General features: G+C 42.4%; 1 pseudogene across 1 annotated transcript; it reads right to left on the bottom strand.

Annotated features, from left to right (window-relative positions):
- Window positions 1–8,195: 8,195 nt before the first annotated feature.
- On the bottom strand, window positions 8,196–8,683 carry LOC308428518 (peptidyl-prolyl cis-trans isomerase A-like; annotated as a pseudogene). Its single transcript has one exon. The product of its transcript is annotated as a peptidyl-prolyl cis-trans isomerase A-like (transcript).
- Between the last annotated feature and the right edge of the window lie 1,546 nt (window positions 8,684–10,229).

Raw genomic sequence — 10,229 nt, 5'->3', positions numbered from 1 at the left:
TGAATTGGTTTTGGTCAATGTTTATCGCAGCCACAAGAAACAAACTTGTAATAATTATTTTTTAATTATTTCTAATTACAAGTAATAAAACAGTAAATAATTATTTTTAAACTCACAGGTAGAAAAGTATGCTTTAATGTAAACTTTCTATGTACTCGGAGATTTGGAATTATCCAAGGTAAATCAATGTTTCTTGGTTTGATGTTCCTTTTATTTTCATATTAGTTTGACATTTTATATAATCAATTATTACTTTAAAATGTTAATTTCAACATCTTATTTAAAATACACCATTTCTAAGATTGTTTATAGTTCTTTTGTCCTGTCTTCTGGTCATACAGCCCGGCCTTAGAAATTTTTATAATGCATTTATTATGTTTTTCTTTCATATCTCCTTTACTCTGTTCTTTAGGTGTGCCATGACAAAAGCCAGAGACGGTTTATTACCTTTAGAGTGGGCCTTACATTCTCTAAGCCAACTTGAATTTAGTTATGAATGCCACCAAGAAGCAGCAGTTGGAGGCATAAGATGTCAACACAGGGGAAGTGCTAGGGGACAGTGGCCAGACACTCCAGCATAAACAATGGTGATGTGACATCCTCCTTAGAAATCGGAGTCAAAGAAATAGATACACTATTAGTTCCTGACTCTGAACTTGGATTTCAGTGTTACCTCACAATACTAAAGAGACTCAGCTAAGGAGTGTGCTGTAAGTAACTTAGCTGAACCTGCCTTGAGTGGGAACTAGTTACACCAGGACTGGGTTTTTGCTTCAGAATTGGGTTGAGACTCAGAAGCAGTTACAAACTGAAAAAGCACTAGAGGGCGCCAGACCCCTTTGTGAGGAATTCTTTGTCCTGCAGAACACAGCACCTTCACGTGAGCCTATCAACCTGTGAATTCAGGGATCAGCCTGGGTCCATAGGTACCATTACACATGCTTTAGAGAGCAAAGTTATATGAAATAAAAGTTACATTATAGAATTATTATTTGTTTTATTAGGTGTGTCAATAGTATCTTGGCAATGCTAAAAATTCCTTAACTATTAAATGTTTGCATGAAATTACTTGATGCCAGAACTCATTATAAAATATTCTACAAGGGTGGGATGCAGCTTGGTTGTAGAGAGTTGCCTAGCATCTACGAGAAAGTGCTAAAGCGTGTGCATATGTCTGTCTGTCTGTCTGTCTGTCTGTCTGTCTGTTTCTCTGAATAGTGCATCATAAAAGACACAAGACAGATAATATCTTGATGGTCATTGGAACAGAAGTTCATTTGTCGTACTTTTGTGAATTTCTGAAAAATTCTATGAAAAGTGAAGATGAGGTCTGGAGAGGTGTTTCAGCTGACAGGGTAACTTTGATTCCTGGAACCCACAGGGCAGAAGGGAAGAACCCACTCCACAGGCTGTTCTCGGATCACCACACATGCAATGTGGCGCGCGTGCGCGCGCGCACACACACACACACACACACACACACATACACACACACACACATACACACACACACATACACACACACACATACACACACACACTGAGAGAGAGAGAAAGAGAGAGAGATACATGCACAAGAGAGCAAAAATAAAAATGTACTATGTTCTTTCAATATATATTTATAATTTATTTTCATATATAGATGATCTGTATTTCTTAGGTTACAAAGTCAGATGTACATGAAAAGGGTACCTTTCCCGCTCCATATTCCTATACTTTTAATTTCTAGTTTGAGCCTGTGTTCTAGATGTCAGAAACAAATATCACTTATGTCAGACTTGCCTGGTATTTCACTATCAGAAACTTAACCCGAGACAGTCTGGAATCTCTCCCTTTCTTCAACAGCAGAATTGCAGAATTGGAGTCAGGGCATGCAGGGGGTGGTGGGAGTTTGCTGATGGATCTTGTGTGTGTCATCTTGTGTCAAAGTCTCATAAGGCCATCTTGGTCTTCTCTTGCAAACTTGTAAACAACATCCACATTGTCTGATGGAAGGTGCAGAGGGTCCCAGCTCTGCCTCTCAACTGGACTCCCAAACCTTCTTAGCTCTGATGGGCCGTTCCTATGGTAGCCCTGAGAACCCTGCTTCCATGGGTCTAATAGAAGAACAATTACTTCTGGCTTTCAAATACTGTGACACATCTAGGCTTTTGGGTTTAGTTCCCGAGAGAGAGAGGAAGGTTCACGTGGGCCACGTGAAGGGGATATCGAGAAGATTACTACCTGTCCATGAAGCATGTGGTTTCCCATCTGGGGGATAAATAGAACATGCAATCCTCTACAGGCTTACAGCAAAAGATGCTACAGTCTTTCAGAGCGCTGGCTGCACAGGAAGGTCATGCGCTCAAAAACACTTCATATCACCTAATGCAATAATAACGTAGGGCCACACTGAGTAATTGTAATTAAAAACTTAACGCTTCCTTTTACACAGACAGAAACCATGGAAGCATTAGGAATAAATAGGCCTAACGAGTGTGTGCCTAGCATGCATACAGGCTTGGGTTTGATCTCCAGCACCGTACACACAAAAAGTAGTCAGGAACGTGGGGTCTATACCTGGACAGACCTGTATTCTCATCAGGATCCTGTGCCTTTTTTTAGTGGGTATCGGGCACATAGTTAAGTCATGTGTATATATATATATATATATATATATATATATATATATATATACACACACATACATACATACATACATACATATATATATATATAACACGCTAATATTTATAAAGTAGAGCCAGTGCAAGTTTTGCTTAATCAAGAATATGTGTAACAGATACACAAAGAGAATTTGGCCTTTTGTTTAAAACCCATACATGACAAGCATTTAGAAATATTATTAACAAGAAGAGAGTGAGCAGGAAAAGCCTCTTATCTAATTTTTCCACCTGGTTACTGGCTCTTTCTCCTAAGACTTATTAAGCTATTAGTTCAGGCCTCCAAGGGCCGTGTGGGAATCCAGGTGGAGCCCCAGGCACCGAAGCCGCCACGACTTAGGAAAAATGTTCTCTCTGGCGTCCAGTCCAAGGTCTGTGGAGCTGAAACTCCCCTGGCATTTTAAGAAATAACCGGGAAGCTTTCATTCCCAGCGAGGCCCATCCTTTATGAGCTGTCGGTAGAGGAAGCAGATGAAAGGAAGGATTCTTACAGCACCATGTCACCGCAGCCTCAGGAAATGGAGGAAAAGAAACCCAAACAGTTTAGAGTGGACGAGCTTCCAGATGCTTATTGTCAAGACCTCTGCTCAGGATAGAAAGCAAACTGTGCCATGCCCTTCTCCTGCACTGTAAGAGAAAGCCACGCTTCGTTTTTCAGGTCTTTCTTCCTCGATGGCCTGGACAGTCTGATCAGGAGAGACAAACCTGTGGATGAATGTTCTGTTTCTCTGGGATTCCTTGACTGAAACTCCAGGCTAAACTGCTGAAGACTCCTTTCTGATCCTGGACATTACATTCCATCCCCGCTGGAAAGAGATGTCCAGCTTTGGAATTAGTTTTCTTCTATATGCAGGATGCTGTTGAGAAGGTACCAAGAACCGGCTCAGCTCGAGAAACCCCGGTCCCACGCGCATGCTCTGTATCCAGATGCACTCTCTTAATTAAACATAGGATCTCGGAGTGCTCGGCCGAGTTTTAATGCTTTTAAAGTAAGTTCAGTAGGAAAAATTTTGAAATCAATGGCTATTATACTGTTTCTTAACAGAAATCTTTCAAGTCAGGATGTCTTACGGAGTGCACTTGGGGGTGGGGGACTGTGAAAGTTTCCCTTTAATGCTGTAAATCTTGTGATTACATTGTGTGCCCTCGGATAATCCAGATAAGCTCTCTATCACAGAGTCCACAGCATGTTCACATCTGCAAAGTCATTTTGCCTTATAAGGTAGCATATTTACAGCCTTTGAAGACGAGAGATTCTTTCTGAACCATAATTCAACCTACCACAGTTCACTTCTGACCACCAAAGATTTATTTCCCTTCCTTACCCAGGAATATATTCATCCCATCCTATTGATCTCTGAAAGCCTCAACCCAAAATATAAAATGCCATCAATTCAAAGTCCCAGGTCTCAACAGGCGATGGGTGAGGTCAACACAGGCCATTCGGAGGCAAGAGTCAACGCAGTCAGTGAACGTAGGCATCTCAAGAGGGGCTTTGTTTGCCGTTCCTCCAAGGCAGTGGACAGGCAAAGGACAGGATAAGATGCATTCCAGGGAGTCCTGGGAGGAGCAGAGATAAGCGCCTTGTACTAAGCAAGGTCAAAACCCCGCTGAGATGGCAGCCTCAGCTTTCACAGCCTGGGAAGAGTGCCCTCCCCCAGTTTCTAGCTCCAAGCTCTGCGCTTGAGCCTTTATTGAATATTCTTTATGAAGAATAGCCCGTGTTTGCTGCTGAGCACTTTTGTAAGTCTGCTTCCTGCCTGCAGAACTTTTGAGCCTTATCAAGTCCCCCAACCCCCATCCCCTGCTCCTTCCACTTCTTCCTTTCTTCTTTTTGGTTCAGGTTCTGGTGTTGGTTGTCTGTAACAAGTGCTCAAGATGATGGGCTGATAACCCCCAGTGCTGATTAAAGGCTTAACTTCCGGGGTTGGTTCCGGATGCCTTTGTGTCTGTGGTAAAGCAGCAGTTGTGGTGGAGAGTCTGAGAGGGGGGCAAGATGCTCAGCTTGTAGAGAAAGCAAAGAGAGAGACCAATGTCCTGCGGTCCTCTGGAAGGGGAAGGGTTCTAGTGTCTTGCAGTCAGTTTCCATCTCCATTTCCTGAATGTCCCAATAGCGTCACAATAAGAGGTAGGTCCTGGGCACCATTTTAGATCCAACGGTGGTTGTCCCTTGATTCCAAGCTGGCTGTTTCCAAAGCTTTATGCTAACCCTGTGAGCCTCCCATGTTTGTCACAAGGATTTACTCCATTAGACTAAAAGGCTTCTCCGTAACACTTCCCAACTTCCACTGAGATGCTGAGGGTACCGATAAGTCACAGGAGTAATTTCTTCGAAGAATCCTTCTGTAACCAAGCATTCCTTCTGTCCCATCGATCTTTCTGCAGCATTAGTGAAAGATATTTACCCTTAGCTTTCTTTTCAGAACACACTGACATGAATCTCCTAATTTTTGTCTATGTTTGTTTGAAAGATCAGAATAGGTCGAAGCCCCAAATTATCATCAACAATTTGGCAATCCATCCTTTTCTCTTGCATCTTACTATGAGGTGTAAGACACAGGCTGTACCTGAAACACTTGGGACTCTCACGTTCATATCCAAATTTATTGCTTCCCTTTTCTCTCCATACAACTCTAGGACACAGACCACTGAGGCTTTCTGTGACTATATCAAAGGATCTCTTCACCCATAATTCTCAATAACACATTTCCAACTTCCGTATGAGCCCAAAGGGCAGTGCCTTTAATGTCTGTCTTTTCACCAGTGTTCTTTTGGTGACAATTTAGGTATTATTTGAAAATACATTTTTTTTTCCTTTCTGCCATATTTCTCACTTCCTTCTGAATTCTAATTAGCAGAATTAATTTAAAAATTTAGTTAAAAATGTACCACAGGAATATAAGATTTTGATAATAGGGGAAACTTGAGGGTCGGAGAGCACGAGAGTACTTGGTTTTCCTGAAGCCTTAAGTCACTTTACAAAGCCTAATGAATGGGGCTGCAGAGATGCCTCAGTGATGAAGTACACTTGATGCTCTTGCAGGGAACTAAGATCTTGTGTCCGGCACCCAGTCGCTTACAACTATGTCCAGTTGTACTTACAGGTAATTCAATGTCCTCTTTTCCTCCCCTGGCACTGCACATGCATGGTATGCATGCGTGTGTGTGTGTGTGTGTGTGTGTGTGTGTATATGCAGGGGTGAGTACTCATATACTGTGGGTTGATGTCAAGGTGATATATGATTGGACAGTGAGGAGGTAGGCGGGAAAAAGTCTAAGAAAACAGAAGAGGAGGAAGAGGTGGATATTTGAGAGGAGGTAAATGAACAGATGTGCATGCTTCTCTCAGTGTATCTTTATATGAATAAGGTGTTATAAGTGTTTTATAAGGGATGGAATTGTACAAGATCATTTGACTTATCTAGGTGGGCAAATCATCTTTGTCCACTGGTTGTAAGCGTATTGTGCAGAGAGTTTCTGGATTGAGAATGTAACGTATAAACCTGTTCGATTGTGGAGTCACGCTTGTACTGGGTGGTGGAGGAAAGTGAGTAAAAACAACACTCAGGGGTAGCAGAGTGAACTGCACCTGAGTTCTTAGAGGTGGCATGGAGCCGCTAAGTTAGAGATACCCTGCAGTGCCATGTGGTCCCATGGGAGCCAGCATTAGCGTAGGATAAAAAATTTACACTTTTTAATATTTACCACAAAAATATACCTGCAATAAAAGTAAACCTCAAATGCACTACTAAACTAGTAAATTATTGTGGGCTCTCCAGTGTTCTTGCTGGTAGAGCTGGAAGGAGAGACCTCCCTAAGTGTATGTCCTATTTGTTTGTTTTTACCACTAGAGGGAAGACAGATAGTTTTTATTTTTCCTTTATCTCAGTCCTATCAGATCAAAGTAATACTCAGAATTTAAAGTAGCACATTTTGGAACATATTGGAGTGTTATAAAATGTGTGCTTTAAACTCTTTTATATTATAATCAATCTTTAGTTATCCTTTACCCCATGTAACACATTCAGAACATAGGATGTCATCTTCTTGTGTGGGGCTGGGGAAGTATAGGCCAGTGGCCAGAAGAGAAAACAATTCTCTTGGGAATGAAGGCAAAGTTTGCCATTGTACAAGGGGAGTCTGACATGACCACCTTGCACCAGGAGTTGTAGGAGAATCCTTCATAGACATGTGTGTGTGTGTGTGTCTGTGTGTACATGCTCATGCAGAGATGTTGGAACAAAAGTATACAGTATTGGGTTGGGATGTTCTTATAGCTGTTCTTACCCAAGGGACCAAAATAAACTTACTGAGCTGAAGTTGTAAGTTCAACTATTTTATTCTCCTTTTCTTACCAATATTCCCTTATTGTAGCAGTAACCTCTCCAACCCAAATAAACCCCTGCAACACACACACACACACACACACACACACACACACACACACACACACACACCTCAATTAATAACAAGCTGTGCATACGTCGGGCAGAACTACCTCTACACTACTCTATTCTTCAGCTATGAGATCCCTTATAAGTTGCAGTTTCTCCAGGCCATGTGCTTCAGCTCCATCTTCCACCTCCTGCTCCCTCTACCCACTCTGTCTCCTCCCACCTTCCCCTTAAACTTTTTAGCTCCACCTTCCCTTCTCCTGCCCAATCCCTGGCTCTAGAAGGTTCTGATAAAGTCGCCTGAGTATTAGGCACTGAGTGACTAGGCAGCCCTTCTGGAGGAACTGGAATTAGCATCAAAATACAAACAGCACAGTGGTAATCCACAGCACCTTATATTCCCTGGAATATGGGCACAACAATATGGCATGTTAGGGATATGAGAACTTTCCGAGGGAGTATGCATGTTCTTAGAGAGTCAGCCAGTCTCTGTTTTATCTCAGTGGTGCTGTGGCTGGAGTTTGACATTTTCAGAGAAGACAAACCCAGCAGCACTGAAGACACCCATGGTTCACTGTTAGCAGCAGAATGATTAAAACCACATGACTAGTAATAGTCGGGAAGCATGCTCGGCTTTTCTCACGTTCTTCGACATTTTCCTGCCTCTGCCTCTTGCCCAGTTCCAAAGCTAATTTGTCAGGTGTATTTATAGCAGCAGCTCCCGTCAGCTTCCTAAATCTATATGAATTTCTATAGATTAACTCAGCGACTTGAAACAACCCATATTCCTTTCCTGGTGAGCAGAAGTGTGAATAGTGTGCCACTAGGCTGCATTCCACGTGCTTCTCAGGGCTGTTTTCTGGAGTCTCCAGGGGGAGAACCTTTCCAGATCACGTGAGCTGCTGGGGTTCACTGATTTGTATCCCCCTTTCTCTTTTTTAATTTAGTTTTTATTCATAATCATAAACTTAACTTTGCAACCCAGCTAGACTTAAAGGGGAATGAGGAAAATATGAAACCCAAAGAACTTTAGTGAGAGCAGAGATTATAGGATACTGTGAGCGGATGGGGTGGGAGTGCTCTCCCCAGCTACAGAAGGAATGGTTTGATGGGTAAAATGCCCACAAGTCAAAAGAAATTAGAGTTGTCCACAGTCGGAAATGGTGATATTCTTACCGGTCTTGCCATTCCTGGACCCAAAATGCTCCATGGTTTCCACGATGTTCATGCCTTCTTTCAGCTTCCCAAAGACTACATGGAGCCATCCAGCCACTCAGCCTTGGCAGTGCAGATAAAGAACCATTTGTGTTTGGTCCAGCATTTGCCATGGACAAGATGCCAGGACCTGTACGCTTCAGGATGAAGTTCTCATCCTCAAATTCCACTCTGTAGATGGACCTGCCGCCAGTGCCATGATGGCGTGTGACGTCACCACCCTGGCACATGAATCCTGGAATGAGTCTGTGAAAAGGAGGAACCCTAATAGCCAAATCCTTTCTCTCCAGTGCTCAGAGCACGGACATTTTCTGCTGTCTTTGAAACCTTGTCTGCAAATAGCTTGAAGGAGACGCCGCCCAAGGGCTCGCCATCCGCCGTGATGTCAAAGAACACGGTGGGGTTGACCATGGCTGCAGCAAGAGGCAAAAATTGACAGTGGCATCTGCAAAGCTGTATTCCCCTTTCAAGAGTCTTATTGCTCCAACCTCTGATCTCTTCATGACAGCCTTCTTTCTGACTTGACTTTTCTATTTATTGTATAAGATCTTTATGGGCTCTGGATGAAGCTAGTAGAGGAGCACATGCCTAGTTTAGCATGTCTGAGGACTGAGCTTAGTCACCCAAATAAAGGAAAAATCATTCTTATGATTACATGATTCCCACCCATGGAATAGAACATAGTTTCTTTATTTAGAGCCCCTTTGTTAATTACACCTGAAAAGTTTTTTTTTTTTTTTTTTTTTTTTTGTAAGTAAGGCTACATAGTATAGGTTCTAGGGCTGAGGGCACTAAATCCTTCGTTCCTTCGTTCCTTTGTTCCTTTGTTCCTTCGTTCCTTCATTCCTTCCTTTCTTTCTTCCTTCCTTTCTTCCTTCTTTTCTTTTTTTCCTATTACCATATGTCATCAGTCTGGAGTCAGACACTGAGTTAGGTACCGAGGAAGGAAGCAAGGATGAACAGAAAGACATGCCAAGTATGTTGCAGGCCTGATTAAACTCTGGCTCCCAGAAGGCCAGCTGTGGTCAGAATTGTTCCACGTTGAACCAAATGTTCAGGCGTCTGTGCCCATGCTGTGCTCAGTCACTGCAGAGGTGCTGTGTGCAGCCAGTCAGCTTTCTGTAGCCACAGCAGACACTGAAGGAGTTTGTGGCTGGCAGTGGGCTGCTGGCTGCAGTCAGAAAGAAGCTCTTTCTAGAAGGAGGATTTGCACCATGCATCTTTTTGTTTAGGATTCATGCTGGGTTGTGGGGATGTTCAGGGGTTGGAAGGGCATGTACTTATGCTTTTGTGACCTTTGAGTGTTAGGCTGGAAGCTTCTGGGTCAGGTCAAATTCTGCAAAAATCATGGTAGAATTTCATAGCTTTTACAATTTTCCCATTAGCTCAGGAAAGAGCTTGGTTGGATTCTTGGTATCTGCAGGTATCTTGGAAGATTCCTTGTAAGATTTAGATTGTTTGAGGAAGTCTAATTGATTCAAGGCTGAGTCGTGACCCACCTCTCTCACAAGTACTCATTCAGAGATAGAGAGTTTGCCTGGCACATATGTGTATATGTATATATCTCCCTCAGGGGAAAATTTCCAACTCCAACTTTTATGCTAATATTCATCATTATAGTCATCATCAAATTAAATGTTGGTATTATGTGTTAAATACTAAATATTTGCAAAATATGCAAATATATGTAAAACACCAAGTATTTTGCATGCAGTATCTCATGTGATCATTTCAATATCTTGAAACAGTTCAGGAAGTCAGTATGGGGTCAGCAAGAGGAATATCTGTGTTCTGCGATGTCTCCAGTGCTTCTTCGTGGGATGTGACATCACAGCTCAGCAATGACATAGCGAGTAACTCATTTTGGCCTAAAGCCTGACAGGTAGCATGGAGTTCAATTGTTTGAACTCTAAAATATGATTTGAACAACCAACTCTAACACTAGTGTGTTCTAGTA

Source organism: Micromys minutus (genome assembly GCF_963924665.1).
Source record: "Micromys minutus genome assembly, chromosome: 13".
Classification (NCBI taxonomy): Eukaryota; Metazoa; Chordata; class Mammalia; order Rodentia; family Muridae; genus Micromys; species Micromys minutus.
Note: the sequence above shows the minus strand (reverse complement) of the source record. Positions and strands in the feature narration are given on the sequence as shown.